At 38.3% G+C, this 20,456-nt stretch overlaps 1 protein-coding gene and 1 pseudogene across 1 annotated transcript in view; one reads left to right on the forward strand and one right to left on the reverse strand.

Moving 5' to 3' along the window:
* Positions 1-20,456, forward strand: part of RAF1 (Raf-1 proto-oncogene, serine/threonine kinase) — a 101,644-nt gene that overhangs the window by 4,620 nt on the left and 76,568 nt on the right. The gene's annotated exons all lie outside the window — the stretch shown is intronic.
* LOC138158337 (protein disulfide-isomerase A3 pseudogene) lies at positions 8,408-11,828 on the reverse strand (annotated as a pseudogene).

Consider the following 20,456-nt stretch of genomic DNA (forward strand, 5'->3'; position numbering starts at 1 on the left):
CTATCTATCTATCTATCTATCTATCTATCTATCTATCTATCTATCTACCCATCCATCCATCCATCCATCCATCCATCCATCCATCCATCCATCTATCTATCTATCTATGTGTAAAATAAGGTTGGAAGATTAGGTTATGATCAGATTGTGGAGAGCCTTGAATGTCAGGCTATGCAGTTTGTAATTTATTTGATCAGAAATGAAAAATTACTGAAGATTTTTGTACCTATAAACTCTTACTGCTTCAGCTGCTCATTCTGTAGTTTCTGCCAGAGACACAAAACATACAGACAGGTGAATTCAGCAGCATATAGTCAGTCTGCTTTACAATGACCCAGTAGTTTCTAGAACACCTTGATTTACAAAATCAAGCATTGCCTGTAATGTGTCTAGTGTGTGACCTAAGATCTTATTAGTAGAATGATAGGGGAAAAAAAAGTTAAAGCAATGTTACATTATTAAAAGGCTAGAATCTAGAACAGTAAACATAGAGGTCCCATGATCTAGTCAGATTACAGCTAATCTGAGTGCCATATTTTATTTATTTATTTTTTAAAAGCAATCGGGGTTAAGTAACTTGCTCAAGGCTACACGGCCAGTTATTATTTCTGGGTGTGGTGCTGAGTATCTGAGCCCAGATTTGATCCAGGTCATCCCAACACTGGAGCCGGTAGACTTACTCACTGAGCCACCTGGCCGCCCCTAAGCAATTGGGGTTAAGTAACTTGCTCAAGGTTACACGGCCAGGTGTTTCTGGGTGGGTGCTAAGTGTCTGAGCCCGGGACTTGATCTCCAGGTCTTCTCAACACTGGAGCCGGTGCTTTTACTCGCTGTGCTACCTGGCCGCCCCTGAGTGCCATATTTTAGAAGGGAAATTAACAAATTGTTGAGAGCAGGATGACCAGGATGGTGAAGGGGCTAGAAACTATGCCAGATGAGGTGCTATTAAAGGGAGAGAATTGGGGAGTCACATGATTATGGCCTTAAAATATTTGGGCTGTAGTTAAGAAATAGATTTATTTTGCTTTGTACTAGAAGACAGAACTAGGATTAATGTGGGGAAGGGGAGTCAGAGAAGTATATTTTGACTAAACATGAGGAAAAGTTACTTGATAATTAGGGCTGCCCAAAATGGGCAGGTTGGCCTGAAGTCATAGTGAGCTCCCTGTCATTGAGTGTAGGTATTTAAGCATAAACTGGATGAAGGGATAATGTACAGAACTTAGAAGGAGAAGAGCTAGAAGACTTGTAAATTCCCTTCTAACTCTGAGATTTGCCACATTCTAGGACTGAGAATCAGAATTTGAAATCAGATCCTTTATCCTAAATCTCTATCCTTTCAGTTGTGTCTGATTCTCCACGGCCCTACTTGGGGTTTTCTTGTTAGTGAGAGTGGTTTGCTATTTCCTTCTCCAGCTCATATTACAGATGAGGAAACTGAGGCAAACTGGGTTAAATAACTTGCCCAGGGTCACACAGCTTGTAAGTGTCTGAGGCTGGATTTGAACTCAGGAAGATGTCTCCTCCATCCCAAGCTCAGTGCTGTATCTGCCCTGCCCCACCTAGCTGCCTGCAAATCTATTGTCCCTCAAATGCCCGGGGTTCCTTCATATTTTTAACACTTCTCTATCAACAACAGGATGAATCTGGGAACTGAACTTGGACAAACTAATGATTGCAAGTTCCCTGAAGGATCTTTAGTCTCTTTAAGCTTTTCAAACTCTATGATTCCATTGTAACAATGTGTCTATGAGAGGTTGTTTGTATACAGTGGAAAAGTTTACCTAGGGTAAGGCCACAGAAGGGAGGGGTAGAAATCTCACTCCACTCTAGCCTTTGGAATATGGGTGTTGCCTGTCTTATGAGTCTCTTTTCTTCTCCTCCACCTACTCTCTAGTCACCACCCTTGGCTCCACCCCACAGAGAGATTTCTCTGAGCATATGTGGTACGTATATAGAACAATGGGGAACCTAGCTTCGAAGAATCAGAAGTATGAACAGGATGGGGAGAAAATTGGGAACTCAAAATCTTGTGGAAATGAATGTTGAAAACTAAAAATGAATAATTTTTTTAAAAAAGTATGAACAGTTTAGTGACTTTTCTTGGATATTTCCAAATTGTTTTCTATAACAGCTCAACCAATTCATTACATTACCAGTGTGTATTAATGAGCCTGTCTTTATTTTAGTCCTTCCAATGCTATTTCAATCCTGATCACCTCTGTCATTCTGGGGGTTATGAAACTTCAGGGTGGCTTGGGTTTACATCTCTTATGATTAATGTCTATGGTTGTCTCATTGCTTCTTTTGAAAACCTGTATGTGTCCTTTGAAGGCTTATTTAGTAAAGAACAGTTTTTATTCATACATTTATATCAATTCCCTGGATGTATTGCATAGCAGGCTTTTATCAGAAACATTTGATTGGCTTTCCCCTCTCCCCACTTGACCAGTTTTCTTATTTTATTGCATTGCCTGTACAAAAGCTTTTTAATGTTACATAATCCAATTTTTCTCCTTTGTTTTCTGTGATCTTTCCCTTGTTTAGTTATGAATTATCCCCTATACCACAGTTCTAAAACATATCTCCTCTTTTTTAAAAAAATCTTTTGAATATTTAGACCATTTGTCCATTTAGAGCTTATTTTAGAATACAATTTAAGACGCTGGTCTCAACCTATTTTCTGACAAAATGCTTTCCAGTTTCCCCAGCATGTCTTGTTGAGTGGGAGAGTCCTTCCCCTCCTAGTTTGTTTTCATGGGTTTATCAAACACTGGGTTACTGTGTTCATTTGGTCCTGGGTCTTCCTTATTTAGTCTGTTCCACAGTCTTCTCCATTTTCACATAGTTCTTCTGTTTTATTATTATTATTTTTAGTATTATTATTGCCATCCTTCTGCATATAATTGCCCTATTTTTCCCCTGGCATTTTCCAGGAAGGTATAGTGGAAAAGTACTGTGCTAAGAGGAGCAGGGATTTAGTTCTGCCTTTGCCTTAGGCAAGTCATCTCTCCCTCAGGTCCTCAATTTCTTACTCTAGAAAACGAGGAGATTGTATCAGATTATCTCTAAGGTCCCTTCCAACCTAACAACCTGAGTCTGAGATGTCACCTAATACCTAATAATGTACAACCCCTCTAAGAAACATCTGCATGTTAATAGATATTTCTTTTTGAAAAATAATATTTTTAATGGTGGAAGAGAGATAATGGGGGAGGCTTTTGCTCACCAAATCAATCATCAATTCATTTTTCTGTGTACTTATCAAGCTAACCTTGATAGTGGCTTACCTAGAATTCCATAGTACACAAGTAGTCAAGTGGTTAAGTTAACTGGGATGTGTGTAGCTTTTATATTTTGGTCATCCTTTAATTCTTCTTCCTGATATATCAAATGAAGGAAAAGCATTTAGTGTTTACTATGTGCCAAGCAACTTGCATGCAAATATAAAATCGAGATGAAACAATACTGTCTCCCATGCTGGAAATTCTTTCTCTTTATTTCTGCCTCCTGACTTCCTTCTAGTCCCAGCTAAAGTCCCACCTCCTACAAGCCCTTCCCAGAAACCATTTCACTGTAGTGCATTCTTTCTGAGACCACCCTCAGTTTATCTGGTACGTATCTTGTTTGTATAAAGCTGTCTGCATAGTCTTCCCCATTAGACTGTAACCTCCATGAGAGTAAGGACTGTTTTTGGTCTTTGTACCCAGAGGGCTTAGCACATTGTTGTTATTCAGTTGTGACTTTGTGACTCCATTTGGGGTTTTCTTGGCAAAGATACTGGAGTGATTTGCTGTTCCCTTCTTCAGCTCATTTTACAGATGAGGAAACTGAAGCAAATAGGGTGAAAGTGACTTGCCCAAGGTCACATGGCTAGTATGTGTCTGAGGCCAAACTTGAACTCATGAAGAGTCCAGTACTCTATCCACTGTGCCTCCTAGCTGTCAAGTATTAGGCACTTAAAAATGCTAGCTGACTGACTACCCTCAAAGAACATATATTCTAATGGGGGAGACCAGGGAAATGAGTTATATTCTGGAAAGACACCAAGATGAATGAGTGGAACAATAGAGTAGTATGTTAATATAACCTTTGTAGAGACAATGATAGTGGTGATTTGATTACAATTCCTAGATAAATAGGAGAAACTAAAGAGCCAGATACATTCCCAAATATGAGGATACTGGTCCCTGTGGATGCTTCTCCCAAGGAAGTCCTTTGGTCTGGAGTTTGGAAGGTCAGGCAATTGAAACAACAGCAACAGCAGTCGGAGTGACATAATCAAAGTCACATTCAAAATAAGTGGTATAGCAAGCATTTGCCTGGTACATCTCTTAATTTCTCGTCCAGCAGCCTTCTTTCCATTATACCATGATGCTACTCTGACAGAATCTTTAAGGTCCCCAAAGAATGAATTTCTTTAAAAAATTTTTTCATGATCTTTTGTTTTTACATTACCCAAATTTCCCCTCTAAGAAAAAGAACCCCTACCCCCTCCCAGCAAAACAGAGTAATACAGTAGAAAACCAAACCAAACCCCTGATATTATATGTAATATGAACACTTTTGTGAAACAGCCCTCTGTAATGGTAATGAGAATTTGAAGATCTTCCCTGCATTGGCACTACACCCTCCTCCCTCCCTCCCCCACCCCAAAGGAAGCTGTAGAAGTATCTTCTCACATCTCTTCTCTGTGGACAAACTTATTGTTTGTAGTTTTAAGACATACATTTTCAATTGTTTTGTGGTTGTTCTTTCCATTTCTGTAATAGTGATTGCATATATTGTTTTCTTGGCTCTGCTTACTTCAATTTGCAAGTCCATGCTTCTCTGGATTCATCACACATAATTTCTTACAGAACAGTATTATTCCATTACATTCATATACCACAATCTGTTTAGCCATTCCTCAATCGATGGGCATCTACTTTGCTACAAAAAGTAGCAAAATATTTTGGTTTATAGACAGCCTTTCTTTTTATCAATGACTTCCTTGGTGTATATGCCTAGCAATGAAACCCCTGGGGGTCAGAGGCTATGGACATTTTAGCTCCTTTATCTACATAATTTCAAATTGCTTTCCAGAATGGTTGTACCAACTTGCAGCTCCACCAGCAATGCATTAGTGTGCCTATCTTTCTGCAACCCCTCTAATAATAAGGAATGAATTTCTCCTAATGGTGGAATTTCAGGTATCATTTGTTTTTAAGGGAGGAAATACAGAAGAAAAAATATTTTGGGGGCAGAATGCTCTCCCCTACTATAATGTAAGCTCCATGAAGGAAAGAGTTGTATTTTTTTTTTTTTTGAGTTTTATAATCTTCCACAGCATCTAGCACAGAGCTTCCTTAAGATAAAGGCATGATTTCTGTGGTGTGGGTATTCTGTCCACCAATAAATTATAAGCCCTGCATAATTTAGATAAGTTGCTGTGGTTAAAAAAGTAATCTCAGACCAACCCAGTGATAAACATCTGTGAACTTAGCTAGGATGGTCCTTTCAACTAAAAAGCACATAGGTTGGCCATGGAGACTGTACCTAAAGCCTTTCCAGCTTGGTAGGACTTGTTAAAACTTGTGTTATTTGAGGACCCAGGATCATCACATGACAAAGAGTCCACATAGTAGGCATTTAATATTTGTTTAAATATATCTGGGGCCATATTGTGAAGGGCCTTCAGAAATATCACACAGAGGAGTCTATACTTCATTCATTAGTAAGTGGGGAGTCCTTAAAGGTTTGTGAGCATGAGTTTAACACAATTAATATTAGATTCAGCAAAGCAGTCTGTTTCTGAGGGTCCTGGCAGTATTTTCTTGAGTTTGTTTCTTAGTTTAAAAATAACCACTCAGTCTTGAATCTTGTTGGGTAATCTCCTTGCCTAAAGTTTAAATAAATAGGTGCTGCTATTTTAGGAGAAGCCTAGGATAAAAATACTTTACTTACTTTGAAGGATTTTTTTAAAAGACCCACTAAAATAACAGAACAGTAGAATCCCTATTTGGAGCTGATGTCTTTTGGATCTTTTCAAGACACAACATAACCAAATTCTATTTTAAAACTGGTCACTCTGTATGAATATTAACCGTTTTACATAATGTGGCTGTGTTTCTAGTTCCAGATGTTTTTTAAAAGCACACTACCTTTTATTCTATTATGATATAACATATATTTTATAGGTGGCTTAATCACAAAATTTAGGTTATTTTCCTTTAGTTTCATGGATCATGTATATATAAACAATGAACTACAAGAAACCTAGTTTAATGACCTGTAGGTCAAAAAGTCCTCTTCTTTTCTATATTATTATATCATCCTATAATAAAAGGTAATGGACTTTAAAAATATCTGGAATTGGAAGTACAGCCACATTATGTAAAAAGGTTCACCTATATGCAGAGAGATCAGATAGTCTCAGGTGGTGAATTGCTTCTCCACCTGAAGAACCCCATTTTGGGCAGGCCCAGGGTGGGGCCAGGAGTGAATAGTTTGGGGAATGCTCCCTAACTTCTCCATAAATCACTTCCATGGACTGGCACGCAGTAAGGCATGCAGCAAAGTACCAGAGCCAAAAGCACAAACTCCAATTTGAGTAGATAATCTGGAAGGATTTTCTATTGTCAGCAGCCCCACAGGGTGCACATTTGAGCACAGAAAGGGAGAGCCAGGCTGAATATTAACTACATCATAGGGATTGGCATGAGATCTAATTTGCTGATTCCTGTAAAACTTTTTAGAGCTGGAAGGGATCTCTATGTTCATCTAATTCAATCTACTCATTCTATGAACGAGGGAACTAATGACCAGGAAAACTAAGTGTTATGCCCAGGATCACACTAAAGGGCAGAGTTAGAGGCAAAGACTGAATTTTACAATAAGCAATTAAAATTTAGTACCCTTTCCATTACTGCTGCTGCTGGAAGGATGCTATCTGGAGAGGTACATTAGTAACTGATAAGGATGACCAGGACAACTGAGATACAAATGTAGATTGGAAAGTATCTTAAGTGGTCATGTAATGACTCCAGTCCAACCCTCTGCCTTAATCATGTAATACAAAACTTACTGAATCATACCTTTCATATTAGGCCCTATCATTAACAAAAAATTTGAATTATTTAAATTAATAAGTGCTAGTGCTAACCCTGCCCATATGCAAGTAGTTGTATCTCTCTTCAAATGGACAGATGGATCTTATCCCAAATCTGAAAATATATTCAAAGTTTATGTGTCAAAATTGTTTTTTAATTTTAATACTTATTATGAATTTAATTATATGAAACCATAAATATTCCCTATGCTGAATTTATATGTAAATTTATGTATACTCAAATATTTATTGTCCTAGTGAATTCTGCTTAGCTTTAATTCAGATGTAAATTGACATTTGATTACCTTCCTGCTCTTCCAAGGAATGTGATGCTAACCTTGGTTTCAAATGGTCCCAAGCAGTTCTTAAGGGTTCTGAAGAGTTGGACAGAATTGAAATGACTGAACCACAAAACAACAAAAAGAAGTTCTTAGGCTTTGGTCAGTCAGATTTTGTGTATCTGTTAATTGGTACATTTCTTCTGCATGTGAAAAAGAATATCTCTATTCATGACACTATTTATTGAGTCTGGTCTCCATTTATGTCTGGGAAGATCAGGCTTATCTAAATCCATACTAAGTGGCCAAAATGAATTTTTATGAGATCAGAGCATTATAGAATCTTAGGAGTTGTAAGAGGATTAAAAGGCCACCTAGTCCAACAAAAGCATATTATCTGTTTTATCTTATACATATGTGGATTGGTTCTTCCTTTTTGCTTTTTGGAGGGCAATTGAGGTTAAGTGACTTGCCCAAAGTCGTAAGGCTAGTAAGTGTGTCAAGTGTCTGAGGCCAAATTTGAACTCAGGTCCTCCTGACTCCAGGGCCAGTGCTATATTCACTGCGCCACCTAGCTGCTCCTGTGGATTGGTTCTTAATGAACACTATTCTTCTGCTAGTTCTCAGCAGTTCTCAAACTTGGTCTCAGGACCCCTTTAACACTCTTTTAAAAATGAGTTCATTTATTGTTAGTGTTTTAAATATACAAAAATAAAAAGAAACACCCCCCCCAACCCAATTCCTCCCCTCTCCATCCCTACAACATTCCCTTGACCCAAATAATTCCTTCTCCCACTATAAACAAACATCAATTGTTCCTGGAATTTCCATTAACAGGGTGTCTAAAGAAACAACTTTGGGAAAACTAAACAGGATTCAAACAGCATTCATACTTTCTCCTTCTCCCTGAGACACAGGCTCATCCCTTATAAAAGAATCCTTATACAAAGAGGTCTGTTTTGCTGGCTTCTTTAAAGATTTTGGATCGCAGGAGTATTCATAGCTTCTCACTGTATAGAAATAATAAAACAATAACTTCTCAGTAACCTTCATATTTCAGTGGATCTTGCTTATTATTGGTTGGAGAGAAATAGATAATGGAGAAACCTCTGATTTCCCCTGGAGAAGGCACATACGTCACTGGCTATCACATCTGTTTGGGCTATGACAATATATTGGAGTCTTTGTGAGCTTCTCCCTCAGCTCTTTGTATTTGGGCTTCAGGTTTTTGCACCAAGGGGCTTAAAATTTTATCAGAACATCTTTATCAGTATTCACAAATTCATCAGTTCTTAGGGACAGCCACCTTCACAGGACCCTCCTCATTCTCTGTGATAGACTCAAACTTCAGGCATCTCTCCTTAGGCTGTCATCAAAATCATTCTGCAGGAACTGCTTCAAGGTCTTTCCATCTCAGGGACAAATTTCTGTCCTTACCCAATTTTGACAGCAACAAAAGGAGCCTTTCCAAGACAAATTCAGAAACTTCTTGGCTAAAAGTTTTGCGACTAACAACAGCAAAATGAGTTTCTGTCCAGCTCCTGAGAATTTCGTTACTCAGTTTCTCTAGTAATCAGACCCCTTTGCATTCATCTCATCTCATCCATAAATAGACCCTTGTCCTTCATTGTCTTTACTATCTTCTGTTATGTAGAAACTAATACCAAACATGTTCTCCTGGAAGATTTTTTTTTTAACTTGCCACTAATTATCTTTCCTTCTCTGTCCTTCACAGTGTTCTCCTCAAACCTGTTAGTCAGATGGGCAGGCCAGAACAAAGTGATATCCTCATTCTTAGAACCCAGCTTCTTCACTAAAACATCAACACTGGTGTATGCAAACTGGTAATTTTCCTTCAAGCTGTTTTAGGATCGCTGAATGAGAATCACTGAATGCCTTTCAAGAAAAGTATTACAGACATAGTTTTGTCCCTAATGAACTTCTCAAATTCTTCGATAATCATGAGAGGAACAAAGTTGGGGGGTGCCTTCTTCAGATGATTGACAGTCCTATGGACTGCCATCAGAGGAAGTTGATTCTTCACCATTTCTAAACGTCTTCTGAGTGGGATAGTCATATTTCCTTATAGACATTTGGCATAAGATTCTATGTTTATTATATGTGCTTTGAGTTAGAGGAACACTCAACCTTTGCTAAAGGAACTATTTATTCCTTTTAGCCTGGTTCCTGCTGCTGCATATTCTGGAGCAAGTCTCTTGCAAACACCACATTAAGGTGCAAAGAACACCAGAATGAAGCTGACACTGCCCATTTGGGCTCAAAGCTTTAGTCTGTTAGTTCTAGCACGTCTAAGGTGGCATCAACCACAGGGCATGGCCAGGAGCAGTGCCAGACTGGGGAGCAGATGCTCACCACTAGTGGAGTTCATAGTTAGGGGCAAGGCAAGAGGGAGGGAAGTCAGGCTAGGGTCTGGACCATGCCAGAGCTCTCACCCCTTTACACTCTTAAAAACTGAGAACCCCTAAAGGAGCTTTTGAGTGGAATATTTACTGTATTAGACATTAAAATGCCTCAGTATTACTATGTCAATAGTTTTGACCCCAGAGATCCCCTGAAAGGGTCTGGGGATCATGCTCTGAGAACCACTATGTTAGATTATGTAAACTTCTTGAGGGCAGGGAGCATGTTTAATTTGTCTTGGTGTGACTGTCACAAAGCACAGTAGAGGCTCAGTAAGCATTTTTAAAAAATGGATGGTCAGATGAATTAATATGCTGGTCTGGCAAATTCTCCTAGAAAGGAGCGTGGGCTGAGTATGCTAGGGTCATGACCAATGGCTGTGTGCAAGCTGATAAAGCTTGCAGTAATCACTATTTTGTACTATTTCCATACCAACTTTAAAAAGTTATAATGAACTTTTAGTAACTAACTAGCACAACTTTTTCAAAAGTTATTATGAAGATATTATGATCATTAACAAAGACAGAAAAGTTAAATAAACATACAACACAAGGACAATTATTTTTAAGCCTCAAATATTTAATAAAAAAATAACCAAAAGAATTCACAAACAACAAAAATGTTTTTGCTCTGTTTCTTATCTATCTGAAATTGTTACCTTTGGCTTTCTTTCTTTTCACAGATCCATAGATATGAGGTATCATGGCACAGGAGATAGAGAATTGTTCTTCAGGGTGATTGCGTTCAAATCTCACCTCTGACACATATGACCCATGTGATCCTGGGCAAGTCACTCAGTTTCTCAGTCCCAGGCAACTTTTCATGATTTTGCCTTGCAGAACAGTTAGTGATCTGCATTGGCAAAAGGAATTTCCTCATCAGGAGTTCCCTTACCCTGATGAAATCTCAGATCTGGACAAAACAAAAAAGCACACATCTATAAACACAAAACTATCTTTACCTTTAGTAGATGGGCTGCTCTTCTGCTGTTTATAATCTTAAAAGAGTTACTTGGGACACTGATACATGAGCCAAGTGGGACTTGAATCCTGGGTCATCCCGAGTCCAAAGCAGATTTTCTATCTGCCACACTGTCTATGCTTGTCTCAGTATAGATCTATAATCAGTATGCACATAGTGCTGGTTCTATTAATGTTGCTTTGCTTTATAAAGGTCTTTCCATATTCCCTCGTCCACTTCATATCTGTTCTTTCTAAAGCATGGCAATATTGCATTACACAACATAATTTATTCAGCTAATCTACAATTGTTAAACATAAAAGTGGTATCATTTTTGTTATTACCCATCAAGCAACTATGACTATTTCTCTACAGCCAAGCCTTCTTTTCCCTTTAAAATATGTAGTCTTAGCAATGAAGTACCTGGATCGAAGGCTATGATCAATTTGGTTCCTCTTATTGCTCCGCAAAATGTTTGTGGTCAGTATCACTGACAATTCATTTGGTGAATTGTCTTGTGACAGTCAATATAATGAAAGTAATCTCTTTGAGCTCAAGAAGAAAATTCCAGATGACAGAAGAGGAGGGTTACTCTGCATCCAGGCTGGGTGGCCTAAGGTCAAGTTATGACTAGGGATTAAGTACAGCAGTATGTGGAAAAGTAGTCGCCTGTAGTGGATGGACCCTGATGGGAATTATGCCATGATTTTGAGACTCAGCTCTTCTAATTCCTTCCTGCACGATTATGCCGTTAGCCCTCTCTGTACCTAAACCTTTAAAATGGAAAAGATACTAGTATTAAAAGGCTCACAGTCTGAGAAGGAACTTCTTTATAAACCTTAAAGAGTTATATAAATGTGAGTTATTAGACATTCTAAGGTGTAGAGTACAATAGTAGAGCATAGCAGATCAAACATTGTCATATATGGGCTTGATTCTTGCTTAAGAAATTTCATGGATTTTTTAAAAACCAATAAATGGGTAGTGTGATTATGTCATAGTATTAAGTGTGGGTTTAGCTACTCATTCACAGGTAGGATTAACCCTCATAGAGTTTTCTCTTTTGTAAAACCAGAGTGTTAAACTAAATCGGGGGTTCTTAACCTGGGTCCACAATCTTTTTTGTTTTTTAGTAGTTGGTTAACTATGTTTTAATCCTATGTATTTTATTTTATGCACTTAAAATTATTCTGAGAAGGGGTCTGCACCAAACCGCCAAAGGGGCACCACAACAAAAAGATTAGGAATCCCTATAGATAAAGGAAAAATGACAAATGTTGGAGGGGATATGGAAAACAGGAACACTAATGCATTGTTTGTGGAATTGTGAACTGGTCTATCCGTTCTGGAGAACAATTTGGAACCATGCTCAGAGGGATATAAACCCAGCAATACCACTACTAGCTCTGTATCCCAAAGAGATCAAAGCAAAAGAAAAAGGATCCATATATGCAAAAATATTTTTAACAGCTCTTTTAGTGGTAGCAAAGAATTGGAAATTGAGAAAATTACCATCAACTGGAGAATGTCTGAATAAGTTGTGATATATTATTGTGATGGAATACTATTATGCTGTAAGAAATGACCAACAGGATGCTTTCAGAAAAACCTGTAAGGCTTACATGAACTGAAGCAAAGTGACATGCGCAGAACCAGATCATTGTGCACAGTATCAGCAATTTTATAATGAGGATCAACTGTGAAAGACTTAGCTATTCTCAGCAACACAATGATCAAAGACAATCCTGAAGGACTCATGATGAAAAAATGCTATCCACTTCCAAAGAGAGAGAACTAATGAGTTCTGAGTACAAACTGAAGCATAGTTTTTTCACTTTGTTTTTTTATTGTTTTGCAACATGGTTAATATGAAAATGTTTTGCATGATTTCACATGTGTTATATAACTGATATAATATTACTGGCATTCTCAATGGGTGGAGGAGGGGCTGCAGGGATGTAAAAAGCCTAGAATTCAAAATTTTTAAAAAGAGTATTTGAAACAATTTTTTTTAAAAGAACCCTTGTGGATTATATTATAGGTGGTATAATGAATTTATCTAGTCATTTAGTCCAATTCAGCATTTTATAGTGAGGAAACTGAAGCCCAGAGAAGTTAAAAGAACACAGGACTCTACTCACCCTTGTATCTTAAAGCTCCCTTGATCCTTTAGCCATTCTCTTACTTTTTTATTCTGACTTTCCACTTTCATATTCAGTTGTTTTATCACACTTAATGGTCATATTTTTCATGCACTTAGCCATTCACTTAGTTACACATCCAGTTACTCAATTAAACTCAGTATTCATTTGAGAATATCATCCCTGTCTATTCAAATAGAGAAATCTACTGGGAAGCAAAAGGGAAATCAAAACCTTTCTTCTCTGGGTGTGGGGGGTTGGGAGGTGAGGGCCAGAAGGAGGAAAAGAAAAAAGCCTCTAATGAAGAGTTCTAATGAACTAGTTTTCAGTTGAGGCACGTAGAGAGAGGCAATAAGGAAAAGAATGAGTTTAAAGGGCTGTTTCTTCACAAATGAAGTATATTTCATAGAGAATAATAGAAAGGAAAAAGAGAGACAAGGATAAGATGAAATGAAAACTGTGAACTCTGGGCCTGAACTGGACTGGAGGGGAAATAACAGTAACACTTGACATTTACATACAATATTTTAAGTTTTGCAGAGCACTTTACGTACATTGTCTTCTAATGGCAGATGGAAGTTTATGCCAGGAACAGAAAACATGTTAATGATAGGGATGTTCCAGAAAAACTGTATAATTAAAGAAATTTTAGGAGGACAGGCCATTCAGTTCCTGAAAGAAATATTTTTGTAGTCCAGTACTGCCTAAATATGTCCTGCAACCTGTGCACTGAGGCCTGCTGGTGTGGAGGGGTGCAGGGGGTTGGGGCAGAGAGTAGGAATTCAGTTCCATTCAATTCAGCAAAGAGTTATTAGTAACTTTTGAAGCTGCTTTAAAAAAAAAGCTTGCAGTTACTTCCTAAGAGTCCTTTTGTTTTTTTGAAATTATCTTTATTTGAAATCTCTCTTGGATTCACCCCTTCCTTGTGATTTCTGCCATCTTTGTACAGATTCTTATTCATTTCATGCCTGGATTGCTTCTTATTGTTCGGCCTTCATTCTCAAAGAGGACCAATGACATCATGAGTGTGGTCTTAACTTTCTTGTGAATTTTTTTTAAGTGACACAGAGCTTCACAAAACCATTGGCCTCACTCTCTCCACCAGAGTCATTGGAGTCCAATGGCAAGACAAAAAGTCAAGATGACTGGTGATGGCCCAATTGGATTGCTGTAATTGAATTCTCTAGTCTCTCTGACTTCAGAATCTTTCCCCAACCAATCCATTCTGCATGTCACAAGCAAATTATTTTTTCTAAACTGTAGCTTTAGTAATTTCAGTCCTTGCTCAAAAAAACTCCAGAGACTCCTATTGTCTACTACAGGTAATTTACATTTTTCTATCCAGCTTTGAAGGGTCTGTATAATTTAGCCGCATTCTATCTACCCAATCTTATCTCCGTCCATTCTAAACACAGACCTTTCATTGCTCAGACTGATGTATTTATCGTACTTACCAAGGGTCTGCAGATTCCTTTGTCCATGCCTTTCTTTATGCTCCTCCTCCTGCCCTCCCTTCCATTTCTAAATAATATTCATTTAAGGCCTAGCTCACATGTCACACCCTACGTGAAGCCTTCTCTCATTACTCTAGAACACATTCAGCTATCCCTTCTCTGAACTATTATATTTAATCAGTACCACATGGATAGCACTTATTTGTATTATAATTATTTTGTAAGTCTTATTTTCTTTATAATTAGTACTGGTAGACCTTAAGCTCTCTGAGGATAGTATCTGGACCTTCTCTTTGTTTAGTCATCTCTCACTGCACCTTGTACAATAGGGCTTAGTACAGAACAGCTTCATATTTGATTGGAATGGAATTTACAAACTTTTTTAACCAAGAAATGGGAAATATAATCACATCACAGAATCAGAGGATTGTTTGAAGAATTAGGTTAGAAGCAATAAACAGATCATCAAAACAAGAGAATACATTTTTGTTCCTATTATATTTTTATATAATGCAAATAATATGCCTGATTTAAAATAAACTTTCTTTTAAAGACTATTATGGGTAAGTTATAATAAAAATGTTAAAAAGCTATAATAAAAATATTTTGTCCTGAGATTTGAGATTTTATGAAATTCTAGATAATTGAAGTAATGTACTCTTATGTTAAATAAATCATTAGTAGAAAGGGGAAGTTGTCTAGTAAAAATTTTTCTTTTTAGAAGGGGAAGGCAGGGCAACTGAGGTTAAGTGACTTGCCCAAGGTCACATGGCTAGTAAGTATGTCAAGTGTCCGAGGCTGCATTTGAATTCAGGTCCTCCTGACTCGAGGGCCAGTGCTCTACTCACTGTGTCACCTAGCTGCCCCCAAAACTTTTTTTTTAAAGGTAATTTTTTATGGAATATTAATGAAGTCTTTGCAGCCTAAATGTTTACCTGCTAGACAACACTGTTGAAATCTACTAAGTGCAAAGCTAACCTCTTCTTCAAATCACCATTTCTCAAAAGCATGTATTGGTCCTGCATGCATGCTGGCTCATAATGCAAAGAGAAGGTGATGCTATGTGAAAGGGGTGGGGGAAGAAGAGAGTGGCACAGGAAAAGCATAAAACCACATTGAATGAGCTTATGCCACATTATCTCATCTAGAAATGGCACTTTAAAAACAGATCAAGTCAAACAATGAACAAAGTAGTCTACTTTTCTTACAGTAACATTCTTTTGTTATTGTTCTAACTGAGGTATAAAAACCCTTTTAAGCTGATTTCAAATATGCAAATAGCCAAATGATATAAATGACAAAATGATATTTTGTCCCACTTCCCTTGCGTCAGCTCTCATACAAAAATTTCTATTTTGTTTTGGGGTCTTCCAGGGCTGGGTTTTGTAGGACCACTCATTCAACTAAGCTGAAGTTTGCATTATTTATTGCTATGAATAAAGATTCAGAAAAATACTGGTTCCTAAAGGTGATGAGTAAGAACTATTGTGGAGAAAAAACAATAACAAAGATGAAAATGTTTTTCTTTGTGCTTAGATTCCCGTTTATTTTTATGAAGTACCCCCTCACACACACTCAGTTTCAAAGTAACTACTTGGGTCCCTCATCCACACAAAACTATTGCTTACAACACCCCCTCCCCCTTTCAATGAATCCTTTCAATCTCAGCTTCTGCTCCAATGCATATCCTAGACTCACAGTCACATTGTGGATTGGTGATCCAGCTTCTAGCATGTGGCATTAAGCATTGTGCCTTGCACATAGTACTTAACAGACTGACTGCTGTTGTAGCCTGCCATGGTTTCAGAAACACATGGCCTACAAAAGAGAGTAATCCACATCCATTTGTCTTCTTTTGAACTTTAAACTGGTGAGTGCCTCAACATGTCTGGTAGTCAGCAGCATCCAAACTAATACTGGTCAGATTATGTCAGGGGGTTGTGTTTGTTCATGTTAGAAATTGAAATACAGCCTTGAAACTTACCAGTGAAAGTCCTTTTTAAAAACAAGAACTCAAATCTTAGATGGAACAATAGAATTCTATAATGACAAATCCAGGGGCTTCTGAGGGGCATCACTTCCCTGGTATGAAACCACTTCCATGCTATGTTGACATCAGGATGTGACACAAAGGCCTTACAAGAATCTGCATAAACTAACTCTGAACTGTGCAAGAAACAGTCGACCGAATCCTTGATCGCCTACTTTCTCTTTTCATTTCAACAATTTCCAGGTGGTGTCAAAACACTCTAGCCAGATTTCCCCTTATTGCCTTTCTGCTTCCAGTTCTTCTCAACTATATATACATAAGTGAGCTCATTGAAAAGCTATGTGATGATGACATTGTTTTCATAAAATTTTGGAAGTGGATAAATTCTAGAAAATTTAGATCTCAAAAAAATTTGGACCTGGGAAATTGATCAGTGCTTCTGTCTTCTTGGCTTCAGTGCTCACTCACTAGTGAATCACAATGTGATTACCTTGTCATGGCTTTGCAGAAGTAACACTTGCCAAATGATAGTCTGAGACTGCTGCTAGCCAAGCTAATACTTTCAGGAGCCTTTCCTTGTGTTCTTCCAAAGGCTTTCTAAATAGGATATCATCTAGACACAGCAACACTCCAAATAGGCAATATCACAAATTCCCTTTTCTGCAAGCCACTGAAAAGTGGTGGGCTCCCCTGGAAATTCCTTGGGCTAGCTACTCAAAAAGTTAAAATCCTACTGAAAAGATAACAGCCATTTTTTGCCCTTATCTTCTTCTACCGTGGGCATCTAATGGTACTTACCACACAAATGAGACACTGAAAAACACTAGGTGCCCAGCAAACAGTCCAGGGCACCTTGAACTTGTGGCCTGGTTTACTGATCCGTTGTATTTCTCTTATTGCTTGGCTGATGATACATAGACCTGAATCTTCCCATTCTTTTCTCATACCAAAAGGAATACGAATCCTCAGACTTCATGCTAACACTAGTCATTTGAGGTGAATCTGGAAGTCGGTGTCAGAGAGGACAAGTTTCTGAGAACTATTTCAAAAAGGTGAGGAGCACTGCTCCATATGCACACCACCTCCTGCTTTCATGCACTGAAAACATGCCAGTTCTGGCACTGTTTCTCCCTTGCATTCCTTAAGCACTGGAGAGTTACCAAAGTTCAATTTCCCTGGATACACCCTTGAGGTGGAGGAGTCGGTTCTTCTTTGATGCCCTCCATCACCATTGGTCACTATCTTTTGGTAAGGTTCTGTATGGATCATCTGGGTATCCAAATGTTGAGCCTCAGCTCACTGCTGATGATGGTCTGCTGTTACTCTGAGTCTGAGTACCAATCAATGCTAAAGGTCTAGAAGTGTTCACCAGGTCTGGACCCACAAGAACCATGGTAGTTACTGCCTTGCTGACACCTACAACTTTCCTAGGAACTAGAAATTCACTCTACTCATATCCCAATAAAAACCCTCCTCACCAAATCCACAGAGGTCTAGCCTTTGATAGGCTACATAGGTAAAGGCTACAAGTGTCCTTCATGAGATGGCTGGAATGCAATTGTCACCTGAGATACACTGTTAGTCCAGAAAGATAGTTTACGTCCTGAGTCCTCACTTTCACTCACAAATGGGGTCCTATGACATGGGAACAATTATTAGGGCAGGTATTAAGTTCTCCAAAGCCTGCTTTGGTACCCATTCTTGACCTTGTCTGGGGTTCCTGATACTGGTTCAGTAGAGTTCAGTTTCTGATGATGACAGATTCTCCCCTCTTCTGTGGCTATCTAGCCCACATTGATAGCAGCAAATAGCTTGGCCTCTTTGGATGGAACCCATTCTTTTGGCATTTTTTCTGAAAAGAGTTGACTTGACTTCTGGCTCTCAGTACCTTTGCCCTTACAGAAGGATTGGTTATGCACATTGTTCTACTGTGATCATATGCTGACTATTAAATTCTTTAGTGAGGTCTGAGTGATCTGAATTGGTTTCTGTTTTCAGATGGTCTATACAGGGGTAGGAACCTGAGGCCCCAAGGCCACTTCTGTGAAGGGCTGCACTTGAGAGAGGGCCACATGTGGCCTTGAAGCCTCAGGTTCCCCACGCCTGGTCTATACCCAAGGGAATGTCTTGGATCTGGGGACCATTTTTAAAAATCTTCCTTTGCCTGCTGACTCAGCTATAACAGTTTTGAATAGCTGGGGCTGTTCTCTTCAATTATGCAGCTGTAATACCACTACTAGCTCTATATCCCAAAGAGATTTTAAAGGGGAGGGGGAGGAAGGACCTACTTGTACAAAAATATAGCAGTTCTTTTTGTGGTGGCAAAGAACTGGAAATTGAGGGGAAAGAAACTGGGGAATGGCTGAACAAGGTGTGGTATATGAATGTAATGGAATACTATTGGGCTATAAGAAATGATGAGCAGGCAGATTTCAGAAAAAACTGGAAAAACTTAAAACAGACTGATGCAAAGTGAAGTGAGCAAAACCAGGAGGACATCGTACACAGTAACAGCAACACTGTGCGATGATCAACTATGAATGACTTAGCAATTGCCAGCAACACAGTGATCCAAGACAACTCTAAAGGTCTCATGAGGAAAATAGCTATTCACATCCAAAATGCAGATCAAAGCCAACTATTTTCACTTTCTTTATTTTTTATGCTTTTTTTAGTTTAGTTTTTTTTCTTTTACAACATGACTAATAAGGAAATCACATTTTACATGGTTGCACATATATAATCTATATCAAACTGCTTACCATATTAGGGAGTGGGGAGGTAGGGAGGGATGGAAAAAATGTGGAAGTCAAAATTTTTAAATCAATGTTGAAATTTTTCTTTACATGAAATTACAACAAATAAAATACTAAATACACTAAATAAAAATATTAAAATATCATGCAACTATAAGGTAGCTACAACAATATAAAGGTAAACTCCAAACCCCTTGTACTCTTTTGCCTAGTGTCCCAAGCAGTCTATAGATACACCTAAACATGGCCCTCTCTCCAGTTTTAACTTTTCTACTTTTAGTACAATATCAAAAATCTTCCCTTCTTACTGAGATGTTTTAAGAAACTTCAAACAGATTTTCTCAGGACTCTTGTGCTATGAAACAGTATCTGAAGTGACTTAAAGTCCATAAGCATAGGGCATTCCATGTTAAATAAGTGTATGGTATCAAGGGCAGGTTCTCCAGTAAAAATGTTTGTTTTTCTGCATCTGTCAAATGCTGTTTCTGCTCATTTGGTAGCCAGGGATGACCCTCTATAAAGGTCCATAGCTTCCATATCCAATCCCTTGTAGTAGGAATGCTAGGCTACTTTTTGTTACCATGTCCTGAGCTGCTGAAGATACTGCTGTCACCAACTCATCAGCTGCTGCAGGTGATGTTCTTTCTGCATTAGGAGCCTGAGTTACTCTACTAGTATGTTTGTCTTTAATCTTGTCTTATCTTGGATCACTCTTCCCACCAAGAGAGTTTAAAATTTTCTCTCTAGATACTACTCAACAGTGGGGGGTTAACTTGTTGCCGAGTGGATTCAGTCATGTCTGATTTGGGGTTTTCTTAGCAAAAATACTGGAATGCTTTGCTATTTCCTTCTCCAGCTCATTTTCCAGATGAGGTAACTGAGGGTTAAGTGACTTGCCCAGGGTCACACAGTTAGTATGTGTCTGAGGTAATATTTGTACTCAGGTCTTCTTGACCCACACCAGGCTAGGTACTCTATTCACCTTATCACCTAGCTGCCACCCACAGCCACCACAGTTAAAAGATTATACCCAAAACTTTAGTCCTTGGAACAGGTAAGTTTTGTGAATAAGCACCGTTCTTCCAATAACTGCAAAGGTATTGTGATCATTCAAACATGAAATACTTAATGGTCAGTCAACTGTGTCATTTCTGTACTGACACAAAAAAGAATCATTAGTGACACAAAAGTATAATAGAGTAAAACAACTGGATTGGTCAGTGTGAATTTCAGAGGGGAAAAAAACCTTTGGCTTATTAATTACATTCTACAGAGAAAGAAAAGAAAAGATCTGCAATGGGTCCTTTAATTGCTAGAGTAAATATCCTTCAGTATGACTTTAAGGCAATCTTACTGAAAAAAAAAA

The sequence above is a fragment of the Petaurus breviceps genome, unplaced genomic scaffold (genome assembly GCF_028583685.1).
Source record: "Petaurus breviceps papuanus isolate PSGF00001 unplaced genomic scaffold, PetGlider_PUasm1.0 174, whole genome shotgun sequence".
Taxonomy (NCBI): Eukaryota; Metazoa; Chordata; class Mammalia; order Diprotodontia; family Petauridae; genus Petaurus; species Petaurus breviceps.